At 41.3% G+C, this 21,196-nt stretch overlaps 1 protein-coding gene across 1 annotated transcript in view; it reads left to right on the top strand.

Annotated features, from left to right (window-relative positions):
• Window positions 1–21,196, top strand: part of LOC112562013 (matrix metalloproteinase-2-like) — a 138,168-nt gene that overhangs the window by 24,707 nt on the left and 92,265 nt on the right. The window contains exon 3 of the mRNA XM_025234967.1: window positions 1,957–2,106. The gene's annotated coding sequence lies outside the window, so the exon portion shown is untranslated. The remainder of the gene's footprint in view (window positions 1–1,956; window positions 2,107–21,196) is intronic.

The following is a 21,196-nucleotide window of genomic DNA, read 5'->3' as shown; positions in this document are numbered from 1 at the left end:
AAATAAAAGAGGTTATTGGCTGCAGAGTTAATTGTGTCGGTGGACATCTAAAGTTACAATTATACTCAACAAATTCATTGAGTTAGAGAAAGTTCAAAAGTTCAGCTTGAGTTACAAACTCGGCCACCTTGTTCACCTTATTCCGGCAATCCAAACGGTGCGCTATTGGTACTTGTCACACTGTAGGACTGCAGCGTGTCTGGTACTAAGTCCGGAATACCGAAAATAAACTTTGAAACATAACGTTGGGACAATATACTAGCTGACAATACGCAAAGCCTTCACTTGTGTAGTTTAAAATTTGCTCAACAGTCAGATGATATTCAATACTAAAGCAGATGGTCCTTACCAGAAGCTGGTTTGGGACACTCCAACTTAATCAGTACATTTTTAGACTGCGAAAGATCCTTTGCAGTGGATGAAGACGGTTACAGGCATGTATAATTAAAAGAATATATTCAAGGACAATTTAGTGTATTTATATTTTTACAAAGAATGAATTGTTAAATTGCGACAATAAAACGAATGAGAGAAAGAGATAGAGGAAAATTGCTTCATTGATATAGAAATATTGCTGAAACTGCAAATGAGATCCCCCAATAGCAATATTTAAATTTATGAAGTCGTTGCTATGAAATGTTGGAGAAAATTGACTACTTTTTGAAATTCGTTCAGGTTAGCTCACTTTTGGTATGTTCTTGTGCTCATGCAGAAAAGTGTCGCTTGTTTGTCTTTCGATGTTCGTTATGGCTTTCCAGACAGTTGTTGTTTGAACTCTTGTCAGAGTGTACCTGAAGAGAACATGCCCTTTTTGGAATGTAAACTTCTAACTTCTCTAAGCTTTCTTTTCAAGGAGTCCTTTAGTCTTACGTCGCATCGGTTATAAAATATCATTTGTCATCATGTTTTCTTATACAACTTTAAATTTCTTTCTTTAGTTTCCTTCACATTTTTACGTGTTAAAAAATGAAAGTTAGCCCTACATTTTTTATACAAAGGGAATACTGTAAGACATTAAGACTGAGAATAATTTTAGGAACTGTCTGAAATTTCATTATCAGTAGTTATTGGAAGGACAGCTACACAATGATATAAATACCCGAATGCCTCCCTAAACACAGCTTCATGAAGTGGGTTTTGTCGTTGCTGAACAGCTTCCCAGCTACATCCACCGGCAAGGAAGTTGGCTGCACGGCTCTTCCAGCTAACATTCCCCCTTCTCCTCTCTTCTTACCCCCTCCACCATCTCCACTGCGCATGCCCAGTCCCTTTATTTCATCTCCCATTGAACCAGATCGCACACCACCAAGAAGCCATGAATAAAAATGAACGATTCCCAAGACTGGTATCCCTTGTAGAACTGTAGCAGCCTTCCTGAACCTCTTCCACCTCCTCGCCGCCACCACCACAAGCAACGCCTCCCCTGCCCTCTTTGCGTTCATCTCCGACTCGGGAGGATTGTATCGGTAGTTCTATACCACACCAGCATCCTCACCCCAATCCTTCAGCTTCTCTTGCATTGTCCCCTTCCAGGCCTTCCCATCCCCATCCCCGGTGCCCCTCCCCCGCGCACGATGATTTCGGCGCGGCGAAAGTTAAACCACCCAATATGTTATGTTTCTCTGTCCGCCGACCCTGCGCGAAAATTTGCCTTTTCTCTGTTACAATTCATTATGTCGCACAATTTCCTCCCAAACACAAGCCGCTACCATCAGGCTTGCATCGGGCATTTCTTCATCGGCCACACCCCATGAGCGCGTGGAGACAACCCTTTGATGAGCGCGTGCAAAAGAAGTGTGCGCGAATGCACGAATGCCAAGCAGTCCAATCGTTGGCACAAGTAGTGATGAAAATGTTTGACAGGTCAAAATAACATTCCCGCTTCGGTAGCGGCGCTTGTCCTCGGTCTTCGAATTTTGTTCTCTCTCACTCTCGCCCGTTTGACGTTTGTCCAAGTTCTGAACACGAAAAAGACAGCGGCCTGTTGCAAGACAAATTTTGCATCAGCAAGGGGTCTTCACCCATGACTGACTTCATGTGGCCGACCAGTCAGCTGCTGAGCCGTTCCACCATGATGTATGACTGCTTAATGGCACAACGTGCACGGTGAGTGTTTCAAAGAATGTCCTTATCAGTGTTTTGTGTTTGGTAAAAAAGAGTTTTGAAACGTTAAAAAGATTGCATTTTAAAGTTCTTTTTACAAGACTATCGGAGACATACTAACCTACCCCCTGGGGGGAGTTTTCTGGATTGTTTTCACTCTTTTCATTGCTAAACCCACTTGGAACGTACTGGTTTCCACGGCCATTCCTAACATAATATTATTCAATAATATTCATATTGAATCATAAATATGAAATATTTAGAGCTTAAACGATGTCTACAAACACAAGTATGTATGTCTTCAGTAAGCTGTTTTCATTACACTATCTTGAATATTTTCCTATCAATGTGGGCAAATCACATTGCGCTGAAATGATTACATGTTCACCAAGGGTTTCTCTCATACCTCTCTAAGAGTTCATAATGTTTTTTGTTTACTTTATTAGTATTTATTTAGCTGGCTGGCTGGCTGGCTGGCTGCTTGGTTGCTTGGTATGAGATGATGACTTATCTTGGTCCTCAACAAAACACTATACAACACCTTTACTAATAGGTGTGTTAGTGTTTGCACGAAATGAACGTATTTTGGTTGTCATTTGCCTCATAAGTAAATAAGATAGGAATCACGAAATCAAACTGTGCTAAAAACCAGCATGTCCGTACATCGCCATTTAGTAGTACTACACCGCCATATATTAGTAATAAAAGTTATTTTTGTTTCCATATAGACGTGACAAGATGCATTCGCGACAGTCAAACGGGCTCTTCAAAAGTCTGCAGTTCTTATTTGCGGTTTCCTTCCCCATTTCCTCCCTCTGAGCAATCCTGACAAACTTGTGATGATCGGAAACTTGCAAAAACGTCTGTTTCCGTGAATACGTTACTGACATCCAGTAATTTTGTTCGCGTGGAGAGGCGGCCAAATGGCAGCGGACCCAGCGCAGACCGGGTGGACCGCTTTCAGCACCAGACCTTCGCGTTCTATCACGTCTTTCACTGCTTTTTTTTTTCTTACGATTGCCTATGTATTTCAAGTCACACAATAAAACTATCGTGTTTTCTAAAGTACATCACCAAGGTGCTTGACTCTGTCAAGTGGATAAACACTCTTCACTCTTTGAACTTGAGTTTGCGTCATGGCGCTTCGTAGTCGGACACATTATTGCCCGACGTCTAAATGTGTTTTGACAGTTGTGACAATAAAAGAATGCCATAGTCACGCATTCTACTTTCTGGTTAAGACGGCACTTGGCTGATGACTGCTTTGACTTTAGAAGCAGGGTATCTTTGTGTTAATTATTAGAGGAAAGTGGTGGGATTGATCAAGCAGTCGTGTACCTTCATTCTGGAAGGTGCTGTCTGCGCTATAAAGTCTTACTTGAAGAATGGTAACTCTCGTTGTGGTGAGGACGATCAATATTTTCTGCAGATGGAAAACTGAATACATCGACCGCATCATGCCTAGTCAATTTAAAATAAATGATTCTTAAGGAAATCTTTGGAAAAATATTAAAATAATAAAACAGGGGCATATCAATTAGCAGTAAATTGCGAAAGTGCGCTTGAATAAACCTTTTTCTTAAGAACATGTTTTTACTTCTTGCTTAACATTTCATATCTTCCATCTATTTATGCGGAAGAAGGCGGGGTTATGAAGAGAACATTGCAATATTATGTTTCAGCACTCATTTAACCCTCATGAAGCAGTGGTCAGTAACGTTAACTTAGCTAAAGACTTGAAGCGTGGCACAGTCCTGTGACTTGGTTGCAGGCGCAGATCGAGTTCACCTATACCACCAGAGACCGGGTACTTAGCTGAGATAAATCAAACCATTTGGTATGGACGTACGTTTGGTTCCTAAATACTTCCCCTGGTCACACTGCTGTTAACTATGCGCACTGTGGTATGTAAGCCTTTTACCTAAGTCATGAAGGCAGTCTGAACCTCTATGTCCTGACTTCTTGTTTGCGACTGTTTTAACCGCCGTTTACGACTGATCGCTTCGCATCTGTGGTTAAGCTTGGTGACTGACGTGCAGGTGTCCGAGCCAGCTCTGTTCCTGCGGCAGAAGATGCAAAATAGTGCATCATCAGCATCGATACCAACGCAGCTTAGTAACAGTATGACGCCAGATGAGCGGTTTGATCAGAATTTCCTCCGTGTGATTTAGTAGGAGGGAGGGGAAACATGAATATGAATTGGAGCAGCAAGAAACGGATTCTGCAGAGACAGACATCCGTAAGATGCAGCACATGATCAAACAGAAGTCCAAGTGTTACTTTATTCATGAATTAGCTTTGCCTCTTTTCGTTTTGTTGCCCGCTGTCCCAGACATCGTTTCCGCGGAAGACTTTGTTGCTTCCTCACAGCCCCACCCCTCCCTCCCGTCGTTTCCCTCTCTGTGTTGGCCTGCTAGTCTGGACGGCATCGCCTGGCATGCGAAATGCCAGAGGATGACTAGAAATTCGACAAGCCGTCAATCATAAGGCCAAATTAGCAGGAGAGGAAGAGCGTATAACTGGCAGCGGGCCAGCCTGTTCATTCTCACCAAGTCTCGGCTGGACAAACATGGGCGCAAGATGAATGTCATAATGATCATACTCGGCTTCAACGTCTCGCGCACTTCTTATTTAATGTGTTTGTTTGTATGAGCTGTTTAGCCACTGCAGCTTTCTTTACGACCTTAGTTTGTTGCTTGCGATTTTTCTCTCATGTGTGTCGCCTGTCTCGTTCCTCCTATGTTGATGGTAGAAAGGAGGCTTGAAAACTGACACACGTGTACTCTACTGGATTCATTTGCAACAATTCAAGTCTTACATTTTTCTGAATTGGCATTTCGTTTTCTATTCTTTCTTTCCTTCCCTCCCCTACTAGCAGTAGTTGGAACAGGAACAACAGTGGCCGTGATGATGGTTCTTATTAAGTTGATATTCTTTCGGCTCTGCTTCAAGCACATTTTTTCACTGTTTTCAAAAATATTACTTTCAGTTTATTAATGAAGATGATGATGATGATGATGATGAGGAGGAGGAGGAGGAGGAGGAGGAGAAGAAGACGAGAGCAATGTTAGTTGAAATTAGACACACTACTAACAGTTGAACCAGGATCACCCTTATATAGTGATTGAATTAAGCCTCACTAGTGTCTTCCAAGGAACATGCACAAGTTTGGGAGAGGATGAGTAAAACATGAACATTAAAAATAAATAAAAAAATAGAACTACCGACCAAAAAAAAAAAAAAAATCCCCCAAAGTGATCCATTTAGTTGGAACGTCGAGTATAGACATAACATTACAAAGGTGTCTGTCTCGTGGGACGCGAAGACGAATACTCCTCACGTCATGGCGCGGCATTTTATACACCCTCGGGGACTGATAAACGCCGGTATGCTAATGGCCGACTATTGTCAAACCTGCCCGCCGCTCCCACTGCGGCCCACGCTCGCTGCCACGTGCCCTTTGAGCCGCCACCGCCACAACATGCAAACGCTTTCCAAGGCTGCGCTTAAAGTGCCATTCCACCACGTGAGTGAATTCTAAGGCTAAGCTCGCAAAGCTCCTTGGTTAGATGCTTGTCGTCTCTTTGATACCGGTGTTCGATTCTCGGCTAATAGTGACACGTCTGATTTGTCGCTCCATTGCTAAACATTGAAAAGGCATGGTATTGGAGCTGTGTTCTTTTCTGATCCATCGACCGACTGTCGTCATCATTGTAATTGTGGTAGAAAACGTTAATAATATTCTTCTTATCGCTTTTCCTCCTTTTTAAAGATTCCTCGAAACGGGTTGCACGTCAAAAAAAAAAAAGTTTTTAAATGAGTTAGCCACCAGGCTTGCATAAATTTGTTCCTTTAATCACGTAAGTTCATGAAGTGAGTTGTTGACTCCCGCGCATGAGTGCATTTAAGCAAATTCAAATGATTTAATTCCTCTGTCATTAAAGTTTGTTAACGCTGCAGTTTTGCAGGAAATGTATTACAAAATATTATGTAAAAAAATAAAGAAAATTTTATGAAATTAATATTAAATTAATTATATTACGTTTAACAGAAAAAACACCGAAGGTCGAGAATTTTCTCCTTTGGGTAAAGTAAACATTTATTTTTAAAAATTACAAAAGATCCAGCACAGTTCCTTGGAGCATTAGAAATGATATTCCTGCACACATGGCCATACATCTGACCACACGTTGACCTTTAAACTAATATTGATCCGAGTCTTTCAGATAATGTTGTGTATCATAATACATCTTCATGGCAAAGTTGCTTACACCTTTTGAAAGATACGTTAGAATACACTTTATAAAAATAAACGTACATCTTACATCGTATCCCTACCTTTAACCTTACGGTAACTATCATGAACATTTTCTGGCATTTGACGAGTGTTCTTTTGACACGGGCACTCCGTGTGTAGTAATCTTCCCCCATCTTGGCACCCTATAAGGTCATTGCGTCCATGACGGGACCACATGTTACAACACTCAGGTCAGAGGTTTCGGCTCGAGCGGCCTGCAGTTAGGTCACTGGTTCGTTATGACCTCTCACCATGATATTTTGTCAAAGTTAATCGATTTCTCGAACTACAATACCAGCATATTAAATCAGAATTTTAAACCCACACCCACAATCTTTGGTATGGCTTGCGTTTCAAGCAGATGTCGCCAGTTATGATCAACAATCACATGTTGTTGTTGTTGTTGTTGTTGTTGTTGTCTTCTTTTAAGAGAAGGGAAATTACATACATTTTAAAAGGAACGGCCTAGCGAAATGAAGGTTGTTCAGACATTGCACGAACATTAGCATAATTTGCGGATTGACTGACAGGAATTAGATCAAGTCCATGAATGTATTTTTTAGATATTTTATTTTGAAGAAAGGAAGAATTTTAAGCAAGACAGGAAAGTAAAGTAACAAAAGACAGGCAGACAGTTAAAAAATAGAAATAAAAGAATGTACAGATAAATGCGCGTGCAAGGAAAGCTTATATGGCAAAAGCGCGCGTTAACATTATGACTGGTGGGCCATGTGGAAGACTGGGTGGACAGCTGGGGTGCATGGTAAGAACGGTCGCTGTGTAACAGCCACAGGAGTCCATTTTGACAGAACTTCTTGTCGTGACAGGAGACAATGAATTAGGTGCTGTCCCTTCATTTCCCTCCATTCTTTATTACCCTTCACCACACGTTTGCCCTCAAAACACTTCCACAGGCGCGTAGCGCTCTGCTTGTATTCTTATGTCCGTGTTGTAGCCGGGCGAATTTTAATGGTGAGATAAGAAAAACATAGCAAAATTCATCCCTACTTTCGAATTTCAGCTTAGGGATTTGATCGATTGATTTATGATTGATTGATTGATTGATTGATATCTCACCTCTTTCTTTCATTTTTAGAAAACATCGGTTGTTAGCTTCATATACTTCACTAGACAGTTGCTGCAATTGTTATCTCTAAGGGATATTTTTGCTACTGTCCGTTTCTATCTCTCTTTCTCACACACATATACACTCTTTGTCTATGTGTGTGTGTGTGTTTTGTGTGTGCGTGGGTGCTTGCAGGTGTGTCTTTCTTTGGGAGAAAGAGATGTGATAAAAATATTCAGAGACAACCACTCTACAGCCAGTCTCCTAGACAGACACACAGACAGTAACACACTAACTCACCCAAGCGACAAAGAGATGAAATGTCTGCTTCTGTGTGTCTGCGCTTCCTCTCTGCCGCCACCTCTCTTATCATTATGTCATCTGCAACAATAAAAAAGGCAGCGGCCTTTATGATGTCGATATTATCGTCATTACTGGCTTTTATAGCTTGCCGGAGATTGTTTTGTTTTCTTTTCCTTTTGATGGGGAGACTCCAGGCACTTCTGGGTTCCCACCAGTGGGAGCTAGTACAGTTGTTGCTTTTGCTGCTATGTGTTTTAAAACTAATTCTAAAAGGCATTGCTCAGATAGGTTGAGGTAAAACAATGAAGTGAGATTGCTTTTTAACTGAATGTTGACAGTAATCTTCCGTTCTGTTCACTGCAAAATACACCGGTTTCCAGTTTCATGGCGGCCTTATTCCCCATCCACACTGAATCAATAGTTAAGCACAAAATATAAAACAGAAACACATGAATGTTTACTTCTTGTGTCAAATCTGATGCATTGATGATTGCATTTTACGGACAACCGATTTCAGTTTTTTTGTGCTACAAAACTTTCGATTATGGAGTAGAACTAAATAGCCGCAAAAATACCTACTGTGATACATATAGCAGAAAACATAATACAGCTTTGTGGTAGTAAAACAGACAAGACACTGGAAATATAGTTTAAGAACCACCAATAATCGTTTTAAATCATCCTTAACACATCCATGTAACAGCGAGTGTGATGTAAATCTGTCGAAGATGTATCTAAAGCTGCAGTTAACTTAGTAGCATAATAAGATACAGTAGCATCATAGGTCACACACTGATAGCGGTACCACAAACAAGTGTCAAATTATCAGTTTTAAAGAAAGTTATTTGGGACGGGAGTGTTGGAGACCGCACATTTTCTATGAGCCATTGTGTGAGTATGTGAGAAAAAAAAGCTCTGCGCCCATCTCCTTACTCTCGCTACCTTTCATTCCTTAACCATATTGTGTCTAGGACAAGTTCAAGCGCTGCATAAAGTGCGAGAAGTACTCTACACCATACAGGTATCGAACTACATCGTGTGCGCACCTTCAGCTTTGTACACCGGTACTCTACTAATCGGCTAACTGCTTTGCTGCGAGACATCAGCATTAATTACTTGTGATGAACTCTTCACTGATGCACTACATTGACGGAGGTCGTAAATACACATCTACTTTGAATAAGTAATTCTCGGTCTTCCTTCACACCAACATAACCCCTAGTGATTCAGAATGATGTCAGATAGAAAATCTTCTGGCAGTTCTAGCAGAGGTAGTCTGGAACCACAAATCGAAGCTGTACACGGAATGGGAGGTAGGTTATATTTGGAGGGTCACTTGGATATCGGTGAGACTACAAAGATGCCCTTATCTAGTTTCACTCCTACATGACCTAAAGTATATTAAGTGTGCTTTGACTGCGGCACACGACTTATGGTTCAATACTTGAAGCTACCACAGCACAGATTTTTGGCAAAAATGCAGATTCACTATCGTTTTTTGGAAGGAAGGTAGGTAGGTGACTAGGAAGGTAAATTCCTGTCAACAAAAGTTAGTGAGCAGATTTAATCCGTAGGTTGTACACAAGACACCCATGTCTCTATGTGAGTGCCACTGAGCATATGTATCTCATCTTAATTAATTTTTTTTTCTATCTCCTAGGAAAATATAGAGTAAATTCTTGCTTTCAGGGAAAAAATTCTTAAGCCGAATTCTTTAGGTTATCTCTCATTTCTTCAGCTTTATCAGAGAGTATTCCGACTATAACAACAATTATTCCGATAGTTAAATAACGACCAATTAAATGTAAAGGCTGTCTACTGACAGTGCGCAATATATTGTCTCCATGACACCGGATACCGGTTTTATCATGTCCAAAAACAAACTACAGTAAAAATAATGCTACAACTAATGCTCATTATATAGCCTACATAAATGTACCCATGCTCTATTGGTCAACGCAGACTTGTAAAGATTATGTTTAACACGGTAACAAAAATAAAGTTATTATTTTATGTGAAAGAGGTTTTTAAAACTTGAAATAACATGAATAGAGGTGAGCATGCCAAAAAAAAAAAAAAAAAACCCACAAAAAACCACAAAAAAAACAAAAACAAAAACCAACAATAAACATGAGTTTTGCGCAAAATCTTCGACATAATAAAAGAAGTCGTAGTATTAAGTTTTGATGTTTTGTGATGAAGTTGTCGAACAGCAATGTAATCACAGAAGCAGCAATGATGGTAATGAGGCTGTGTGGTCTGCATCAACGACGTCACACGGACGGTTGTTTTTAGTCGTTGTTTTTCCCCCAAATACCCGATTAATTTGTATAGTTATAGTGAGCAGAAGTTGGCGTGTTTTTGTAAAATAATCTAAGAGAATAATGTCAAGAGAAAGCCTTTGGAACTTTCTTAATAATTTGAATTCGATCTGGTGAACACTGATCATTGTTTAGACGACAAGACTTGGATGTGCGATGCGTGTACTGCGTTTCGTCTTACAAATCAATAACAATGCCATCGTTTTGTTTGTTTGTGTTACTGTAAACCGAGTCATCTCCCTGCTAACTCGAAACTGAAAATACCAATCTCAGTAATCAATACCAAGACTTTACACAAATTAAACTGATGTTGAACGCTTGTATTTTCGTTTCTTTACTTTTTTGTCTCTGGAATCTGTTTATTATTTAAACTCTTTTTTCTTGCAAAATAAAAATGTTCTAAAATGAACTAACTTTTAACTTTTGTTTTTCCGTTTTTTACTCCGCATCACTTTCATCTCCTCAATCCGATTTAGTCACGATATTTGAGATAATTGTGCGAATCAAAAAATGTAAAATTAACTCTTTTAATCTTCATTTCCACCCCAACCCCTGTTGCGTTTTTCCGTTTGTTCATCTCTCTGAATCCGTTTCAGTTACGATTTTAAACATTAGTTCTGCAAATTAAAAAAATCTTCGAAAAGCAGAGGTAGGATTTCAAAGAGTTGTAGCACTGACAGCCATTAGCAGGCAGTCGGAGCTGCAAGGCAGCGGTCGTTCTGTCGAGTTCAAACAAGGTTTCGGAACAAACGAGAACTGGCTTGTCAAGAAGACCAGAGAGGCCTCGTAAGGTCGTCACCCGTGGAGTGCTGTGATTGGCTGCCTGACAAATTGCCTCCTCTCCCAGTGGGTAACCTTTCGGACCCAGTCCTCATCCCCAAACATCGCACTAATTTTCGCAGTCAGTTTTGATCAAAAATCAGCTTTCGATTAGGTGGTGCTTAACTCTAGTTTTTTTCTCCCTCCTTCCATCTCTTCTTCTCACCAGTCTCCCCATCTCTCTTTCTTTCTCTTTCTACATTTCTTTTAGTTTGCATTAGCAAAGTTATTTATGTATATCAAAGCTATTTGTTGGATTTTGTACGATGGGAGGTTAAAAAAATACAATTTCTTTTAAAAACCAGGATGTTTAACTTCATTCGTTCGTCCCTTCACCGCAACCAGTTGAACTGATCGCTAATGGGAACTGGAGAGACGCTTGACAAGACTTGCCAGTTAGGCCTGTCATGCATGGAATGACCAGTTCTCTCATTCACTTTTGGCACCAGTTCTTCTGTTCACGTAGGTGTCGAAACTCCATCAAATACCCGGCTTAGAGAGTGTTGTGCCGGTCACATACCCGACAGAGACCAGCTTGCGCCCGCTTGTTGCGAGAAGGGGTTCTGGTGTCCTACGAGGGTGGGCAACAGTTCTTAGTACAAGCTCATTGGTTTTATGTTCATTTGTGCTTCATAAGGCACGTGCTCGAATGCCTGGATTTACCTTTCCTAGCAAAGTCCACGTTTCACATCCACTCAAGAGAACTGGAATTACTAGGGATTTGTCAAGTCTGCTGTTGGTAGCAAGCCTAATGTTGTTGCTGCGCCTGTCGCGATCAGGATGTGGATGTCTGCCGTTGAGCTGCCTGCTTTAAAGAAGGCGGCTCGTACGTACTTAAAGCTGCTCAGCGTCTGGAGCAGTACTCCGTTGATGTCGATCTCTGCTTTGCCCATAACTTTGTTCTTATCAGTCCTGGTCTCAATTCCATATGCATTCAAACTGTCAGTTTGGTGGTAATATCTTGCAGTTCTCAGTTGGTGCTTGCCATCAGATCGATGTCGTTTGTAAAGCGTATGTTGTATATTTGGCCTCCCACCGATGGACATGAGTGTGTGATAGTTTTAAATGGTTAAACAGGCAAAGTCACAAGACCACACACAAATATCTTCATGCCTTTTTATTTTATCTTGCATTGAACAAGTATAATCTCTTAATTGACTTTGATTATCTGTCTCTTTCTTGCTCCCTCTCTTCCTCTGTATGTACTTCCGTGCGTTTATATTTGTATCATGAGAAAGAGAGTGTGTGTGTGGGTGTGTCCTCGTGTCCTCGTGACTATGCATTTGTATATATATATATAAATCATATCGCATATATGAATAAATACGAGTAAATGCACATGAAAATTTGTCTAGCCTCTCTTGTACCTTATGTCTAAGACTTAGTAGTCCAGTGGCTGCACTAAAATCGCATTCAGTTTCTATTTTATGCTTTAAAAAATTTACAAGGTTTTACACAAGAATCATATCATCATCCCTTCTCTCCTTCTTTTAATCATCGTCTTCGTCGTCTTCTTCTTTATCGCTGAAAACTATTCAAATCTTTGGCAAATGTTTAATGCTGAGCTTACCTGGTTAAAAAACTAGTTTTTTATGTTTGTGGATTAAATTTGCGAAGAAACCGTAAAAAGCCATGCTAGAACCGTGACTGCTTTCTGTGCTGCATCAAGAAAATCGACAGAGAAAAACAAATTCGTTTTTCAGGAGGGAGTCTTCAACATGTGACGCCGGTCCAGCGTTTGCCTCTTGTCCTCCACTGTGGCCGATCCATCATGCTGAGGCGGAACCAATCGCCAAAAGGCGGCTGTGCTTGCGCAGATGATGGCACTTTCTCCGTCTCTCGAGGCCGGAGAGTTCCAATGAACGGTGCATGGCCTTTAAATGGCATGTAACTAATCTCGTTTTGGCAAACATGGCGATCGAATGTTTGCGATTCCTTCGGTTCTGATCTCGCTGAGTGGATTTTGAGGGAAACTTCGTTGGGCCGGCGTCCAAAGCCCCCTTCTCGCTTTCCTCTCCTTACGACCCCTACTTAAACCGTCCTCTCTATCCATATCCGTTTCCTCACTCACTCTTTCGTTCTTTCTCTCCAACATATCTTCTGCTTGCTTACTATGGCTGCTTTAAAGTTAACTTAAAATGCTCATCAGGTGGTTCAGCCTGATTAAGTCACCATCATTATTTAAAAAAAAAATTAGTTACCTTAAAAAAATGCTTCTCTTGATTTTTATCTTTTCTTGTTTTATTATCCACTTCTTTTTCTCGAGATTTTAGAGGAAGTGTTTTTATTGAGTGTGCCTGCTGCTGAAACTCGCTGTCTGTATACCCTGATGATTAATTAAGCATCTTCAGCAGGTAGCTGTCTCCTGGCATTCTCATGACTCACTCACTGACCGGTTCCGTACTCCACCCGTCATTTCAAGCAGTTGCCGTAGCCCTACACGTGCTGACAACGTTCTCTGGTCGTCGATCGTGTAAAGCTTCTTGTCTGAGCTGTTTTATTACGCCGGAGATTGTCCAAGCAGCGCTTCACATCTGCTACCATAAATATTGTCCTTACCCCGTCCCTGGCTGTCTTTTCCGACTCCGCAAGTCTGCGGTCACAGTGATTCCCTTCCCTTGTTGCTGGGAACGCAAACATTTGAGCCGGCCAAGTAACTTTTCTCTGCCTGATGTGCGCCGCTTCATCAAATTTCATTAGGGATGGTTGAGCAAATTAGGTTACGAGCTTTTTCTGTTTCTAGTTCTCTGCAATCGCACGGCTGGGCGCGGACTGCAAATTTGATTTGCAATTACTGTCATTTTAAATATTTCTTACTTAGTCCATTCGTCGTACATCACCGGCTCCTGTGTCGAAGAGAGTTCAACGAGTTTAACCTCTCTCTCTACCTCTCTCTTTCCCTGGTGTAGTATTGTGTATCTTTTCCCGTATCAGGGGCAAATAAATTTGCTGTATAGCAACATTTTGATATTCCAGATCCTTACTCCTGTCACTCTTACGAATCTCTAATTTTTTGTTTGTTTTTTGTTTGTTTTTTGAGAGCATGTTTTTGTAAAATCACTTTGGGCATTTGTCTCAAAAATAATCATGCCCGTGAAACCCATCCTATATTCAGACTCCTAGATCCGTAAGCCCCTACCCCCTTGCTGACCTTTAAGCCAAAACCTCGCACTGTTACCCTTTGATCACAGAGGCGATCAGGGGTGATGCAGGTCATCAAAGTCAGAAAGCTGCTAGATGAAGCTAGTGATTTCTGATATCGTCAAAGGACAACCCAGACACATGATCTTTTCCTTACCTTCGCTTTCTTCGTTTAGAGTTCGTTCTTTCTTTCTCTCGAAAAGCTGTTGCTATTTTCTAACAAATAAACTAAATAGAAAAAAACATTTGTGAGTGAATAAAAAGAATTATTGATCTTTCACGCTACCTGAGGAACAATGGTCACCAATACTAGGTCCACCGCCACCACAATTCCCTTTGTAGTAGTTGTTAGCAAAACTGGGGCAGTTCTTCTTCCTATTATCATAAGAAACATGCTAACATCGCATCAAGGAGCAGCCAAAACGATTCGACAGGTCAAAGACCCTGTAGGCGGACCAGCAAGAGACTCCACACGGCACCATCCAATAAAAGTTTTATTTTTATTGGCATTCGGGTCTCTAAACAATCTCCAGGAGCTAATTATAGGTTATTTATGTTGAGTGATTTGTACAAGTGCCATTTATTTGCTCGAGAAAGCAGGACACAATTCAATTGTAAGCTGTGTGTGAAATGGAGAGGTGGGCGGGGACTGCTGACAGAAAGCCTACAGCACTCGTGCTTCTTCACTAAATTTTACCATTTGGGCTGCTTGCATTTTAAAATCCAGCCAATTGTCTTGTGTATTTAAAAATAAATCTGGCATTAGCATCAATTGCACATTTTTAAAAACTTATATTTATCTGTAGTTCTCTCTATATATAGTAAGTAACAACAGTGCATGTCTTAAAGCTAATTAATTTTATTGAAGGCATATTTTTTAATGGTTAATAAACACTGAAAATGAAAAATAAGTTTGAAAATAAATATATTTCACACTTCCGTATATCCTCAACGATATCATAATTCTTCCAAAGCCGATATCCTTTCCCGGCGTTCATGATGATGAGCTGTGGGTACCTCGTCCCTCTAACCCTCTCAATCATGACGTCACTTCCAGTCTGCAAGCGAGTTTTTTCAGTATTTGTTGTTCACCAGTTTGGTGTCGGTTCACCTGTCCCTCGGTCTATGCAAACCTCATGGTTGATCCACTTTGCCTTAAAATGGTATGCCGCACAATCATGAGCTGAGTGCAGAGCGAGTGCACGTGTGGGCTTGTGGTGCGGACGTGCGCTGCGCGTGCTGGCACGAGAGTGGAGAGTAGGGAGGGAGAGAATGTGGTGCTGGACACCACTTCCGTGGCAAAAACAAACGCGTGAGAAACAAAGGGCAGTCACTCCTCAAAGCACAAGTGACGGAAGACGACTCTTTCATTTAAAGAGGAAAACACTTCAACGGGACTCACTGACTCTTAGGATGTCGGGAAGGTGGATGGGGGATTGGGCTGAGGGACAGTCGCACCGAACATTAAAGGAGGTGGAGAGAGAGAAAGAAATAAGGGGATAGAAGGGGGTGACTGAATTACGATATCCTGCAGGCGATATTTCGGACGCAAATTATCTTACAGAACACTTAAAGAGACATTTGAGCGACGTTCATTAACCCACAGATGACACATCAAACCTTCTTCTTCCTAACAGCTCAGGCACCAGCTCATTTAGCATTTCTTGTAGTTACTTGGAACATTTATCTACTCCATCTCTCTTAATCCTCCATCCCCCACCCCTCTCAAAAAAGAAATAATTGTGTTTCTGGGCCTGATTGTTACGATAACTATAAAAATGCTTAAGATCGTATTGTGCTCACTAACCACATATGGGGAACAATAATAATCTCTTCGAGGTTGTGGTCACGGTCTACCGACCCTGACTGCAAATCCATCTCGACTACTCTAATTTCTTTCTTCTTTTCCCCCCAAATTCTTTGCTTCTTATCACTTATTTCTTTCCTTCTCGCTTCTGATGTCTGCGAGCGGCTTTGCCTGCATCTTTTACACGTTCACTCCGCTCTGCTTGTCTCCGCCACCCTCATCCCTGACCCCGCAGCTCCTCCACCCACTACCCACCCTACAACCTCTCCACCTCCACAAGCATCTCTTCGATGCGTGATTGAAGCCTCGCGCCCCGTGATCAGACCTGCCGCGCTGACAAAAGAAGTCACTGCGGTTTGCCTGCTCAGTCGCCTCGTTTGCCTCACGTCTCGGCTCTCCCGGCTCTCGCGAGTTTCCGCGGGATTAGGTCGCGCGCCCAAGACACGGGAGTGAGGGGTGGGGAGGGCGCGGCGAAATTACTGCACCGAGCTGTGTAACACGATGTAGTTCTGGCTGCACGTGATCCGCAGAGGGCTGGGCTGGTCACTTGTAGAAATATCCGGATTGGTTCGTGTCCTGGAGATTTGTAGACTGCCTTCATCGTCAACTTTCCCCTCCAAATTTTTTTTCTTCTAATTGATGGGAGCTGTTCCCGTCAATCTAACTTTGACAGATCTTGCTAAATTTAATGTTTGTAAGGAACACGGGGAAATTTGCATTAATATATTCCTCAATATTGTTCATTCAGCAGTGATTTACAAATATCAAAATTTACATACAAAAGCAGTTGAAGATCTTAATGATGTGCGAGATAGCATCTCACACCGTCAGTCTTGAAATGAAAGTCGATAATTTGAATTTGATACAGTTATTGCTAGTTAGTAGTTGCTGCAGCATGTGTTGAAAGATTGGTTTCCATCAGATGGTGTTTATAGAGTCCCGCGAGCAACGGCTTGTCTTTGCTGCTGGTTCTTTTCCGTTTCCCAACAATCTTTTAGCGATTACAGCCTTGTGTATGCATTCATATTCGTCCTTTCTGATTCTCTCCTTCTCGTGCACACGGATTCATTGCACACTTTCCTGTTCATAAAATGACGAAGTGTTTGTTATTATTTTGTGTGTTTTGTTTTTGGTAAAAGATAATAAGGGATGCATAGTTCTGTCTAGAAAGTGATTTCAAATGTTATGTGTCTGTACTTTATCTGTCTTATAAGAGCTATGCACATCCAATCAGTGAGGGGATTAGTTAAACAGTTAAGCGGAAGGGCATTTCCAGCTTTTGAATGCAGAGACAACCATTTATTTCATTTAGACCAGTATCCGTAGTTTGTTACTATTAGTGCTTTTCAAGTTTGAATTTGCCCAACCTACAAGAACAGTTAATGATAGCAAACACATAACCCAATGTTTTAGCAAAAAATTTCAATACACCCTTTCCGATAACTGTAAAGAAACTCGTGGTCCGCACGTCATGCATGCGACTCCTACGCTAAAAATCCAGTTTTGTTGGCCATCGGAATTTTCTGTCCATAGCCAGTGACGTTTGTACCCGCCTTAAAGACATGCATGCAAGTTTTACGAGTTTAAAGGCATGCCTGAGTGCAAAATTATTTCCAAATGAGCGGTGCAGTCTATTACAGGATACAAAGCGAAGCGAATAATCTCTTAGAGAGATACACGGCTCTGAAAATCGCAGTTCTCATCAGGGTCTGAAACAGGACACGTCATTCATGGACGTCGCAAATGTATCGCAACGCATCATTAATATCTTCTCCACTGAAAGGGAGGTACGCCCACCATTGCTGTGGTGCTCTTCGCTGTCTGATTACAATGAATACATGATTAATGTTAAATGATGAGGACTGATGATGATAAACGATTATGATGAAATATGATTACGATGATATATGATTATGATGGTCAATTGCCGTCCGATGACGTGGAAATGAATGGATAAATTCAACAGAAAACACCAACTTAGTGCTTACATGGGTCCAAAGCACTTAAAGATGTACCTCTGTAAATCTCGCTGGAGTAGTATATTGAATAATGTTCAACTTCGTCTTTGGATCCAGAAGCGAATTCTTGTATAAATATAACATTATTTTTTACAATTGTTTCTTCTCTTTAATCCTTACTGAAATTATGTTGGGTGTCGGCCGACGTATGTCGGTTGCTAATTTCTTAGAAGTGCAAGAGGATGCTTGAAGTATAAGGAGGTATACAGCTTTTATTGTGTGTTTTATCCAGTCAGCAACATCGCCATACGAAGCATGGGAACGTGGGTGGAGGCGATCAGCAGAAGATATCGAATGAAGAATATCTTGAGACATGATCACGAGTAGTTCTATTGTCGAAGCCCGCCAGATCTGTTCTCTTCCCAACCTACAATCTGCTTCTTTCCGAGCTTTTTGATATGAAGGTGCTTGCCTGACAGATTGTTTGAAGAAAGTCAATCTGGAACGACTCCCAGGCAAATGCGTCTAATAAGGTGCACGACTTGTTCCAGAATTCGAATTCTACTTGGGGCGCTGCAATAGACAGACATCTAATCCAATGATGTCGAGGTGGTGGGGGGAGGGTAACTTGGATGCCTCTTATTGATAAGCGACCAGCGCTGAGACGTTCTGGGTTTGAGGCTAATTGCATTTGACCTCCATCGATTGCGCCCCTTTGTTGGAAAGATGGAGCCCCCTTTGCGAACCACTGAGTCATAAAATATCGCGCGGCAGACCAATCAGATTTCTGGAAGTAGAAGTCATAACCGCTTGATGAGAAAAAGTTGCAGCAGCGCGCCTAAAGAGCCAAAGTTCCACAACTGAAGAAACTCGTGGCGGAACTTGAGAATGTTCGACAGGCGGAATAACCTCCCATTGGTGCCAAAGTGCCCTTTGTATCGATCTTCATGCTGAGCGTCCTTTTGGGCTGAGCTGGTGCAGAAAGAACTTCGCGGTGCACCGCTCTCGCGTGAAGCGATTTCTTGCTCCTCATCAGTCAAACCTGTTGAAAGAGCTACACGGGAAATCATCTCAGAAGCTGGCTTAATGGGGGTTCCAACAGGTCACCTCCAATCTCATCTCCAACGAATCTCAAATTTAGGGACCTGAATGACAACTGGGGAAAACATTCGGTTAGTGGAAGATTCATGAAGAGGGGTCTTAGTGTCGAGGCTGGGTTTTCGAGGAATGGCGCGGATTCATCGAGTCACGGTGAAACGCTTCGCCAGGACGAAACGGCGATCAAAACCAAATCAGATCGTGTCAAGTCGACGCCTGGTCTTAAACAAATTGTCATAAATCATGCTGGTCGTGAAAATCTTGTTATGAAACTCACTTCTTGGACGCCATTTCCTTCTGAACGAGGGGCACTTTATAACAGCACTTGAACATGGCTGATAACGCATTGTACGCAAAGGCTCTTGTATATTCGATGGGGAATTCACAGCATGTTCTCCAGCTGTGGATGCTATTGTGAGGGTTTTCTTTTTAAAGATATTTCTGTCACTTGTGCCATGACCAAAGGGTAAAGCTCTGCATCCAAATAAAATTGTTTACCTTCGTTTGTATCATTACTGACTTGGGTAGATCCCAGTCTTTTCGAACACTTGGTGTGTTGAAGTTTCATATAAGAACATTTCTGCTTGAGTTAACATCCAGGAAATAATTATACTTTACTTAGACATGCTTACTTTTCTATTTTCCTCTTTTTTCTTCTTTCTTCCCATCTTTTATTTTTGCTATCTTTTTGTTCTTTATTTGTTTCTTTATATTTCTGTATTTTGCTTTGTTTTTGTGCCTGTGCAACGAAATGTGCTTACATTAAAAGAGGAAATGCACTATAAAAATGTATTTTTTCGCTTTTTTTTTGGTAATATATATCTATTATGTTTAGTACGTAAGAGTTTATTTTCGATCGCGTGTGTTTGCTTGCGCGTGTGCGTATGTGTGTGTGCGTGTACTCTCTCGCGCGCGCAATTTTGCCGGGCACAGTCATCTAACAGCATAATCTTTTGTGGAATAACTGTCAGCGCATGAACCTGCCCGCAAATCGTGTCCACGCAACTTTTTCCCGGCCCCTGTATCAAATATTCCATAGCCCCTGTATCAAATGCCCCCACATCTTGGCCGCAGCCCCGCCATCATCACGCAGTTCGGGGCTCGAGCGTGAGTCCCACGTCACTTTGTGAGCCTGGCTACCGACCTGATAGCGTGTGCTGATTGTTACCCTACACTTAGTTTGCCATTAATGCTCTTTGTCTCTTGAACTGTAAACGAAATTCTGTCCACATTAAAGGCGAGCTCTTCCGAGGGTTGTGAGACATAACCCTGGGTCAGGACTAGTTCTAAACGGGGTTAGCTCTGGTTCCAAAAAAACTTGTGATCTCTCGTTCCAAAAGTTATGTTATCTCTCGTTTTAATTATGTTAGCTCTCGTTTTAAGCAACAAGCAAATTTGAGTCCTCAAAATAAGTTTTCGATTTCACCTATGTTTTATTTCTCGGTACGAACAAAATAGCATTTTTCATTACAAACAGTGGGATAGTTTTTTTCTGAACGTGTTTTGTCAGTTTTTGTTTTCTTCGTATTAGAACAAACACAATATATTTATGTTAGCTTTCTTTTTTTAACGATTTTCTCGTTTTCACTTTGAACACTATGATCACTTTCGTACAAAGCAATACATTCTGCTTGTTTCTTTAAAACAATGTATTCATTTTATTTTAAAACACTGTGTGAGCTTAAGCAATATTAAACCTTGAGTATTAAATCCGTATTTTTGTTATCGTTTTACATATTGTTAGTTCCATATTTGTAAGCAGAAGCGAGTTTCTGTTTTTAATGTTACCTTAGGCTTTGAACAAAGTTTTACTTCCTGTCAACAGACACTCAAAACACAAAGCCTGTTCTAAATTAAGTATCAAGGTCAGACAACATCGCCCCCACCCCCCAGCTTGACCCCGCGTGATGTCACGACGTCGACCCCACGCCTCGTAAACAAATGGCTGTCGTCTGCGTGGGTAAAGTTGTCATGTTTGTTGACGTTTATGAGCTGAGAAAATGAAGTACACAGTTAAAACGCAGTCCATAAAATTAAAGGATTACCAGGGATATTGAACACGCCACACGCAGAACTGTCAAGGTAGATCTCAGTGCGAGAAAAATAAATAAATAAAGAACTTGTCTTTGTTACATATACTTTTGCTTCACTCTTTTCGCACCACCACCACCCTCTTACCCCCAACACACACACAGTTTGAGTTGTGACTTTGAGCGAATAAAAGTGAAAAGTATTTATATAATCATTTATTTATTATTCAAACAACGCACTCCTACTCAAATA

Source organism: Pomacea canaliculata, linkage group LG4 (assembly GCF_003073045.1).
Source record: "Pomacea canaliculata isolate SZHN2017 linkage group LG4, ASM307304v1, whole genome shotgun sequence".
Classification (NCBI taxonomy): domain Eukaryota; kingdom Metazoa; phylum Mollusca; class Gastropoda; order Architaenioglossa; family Ampullariidae; genus Pomacea; species Pomacea canaliculata.
The sequence above is the reverse complement of the archived record's forward strand: the minus strand, read 5'-3'. Positions and strand labels throughout refer to the sequence as shown.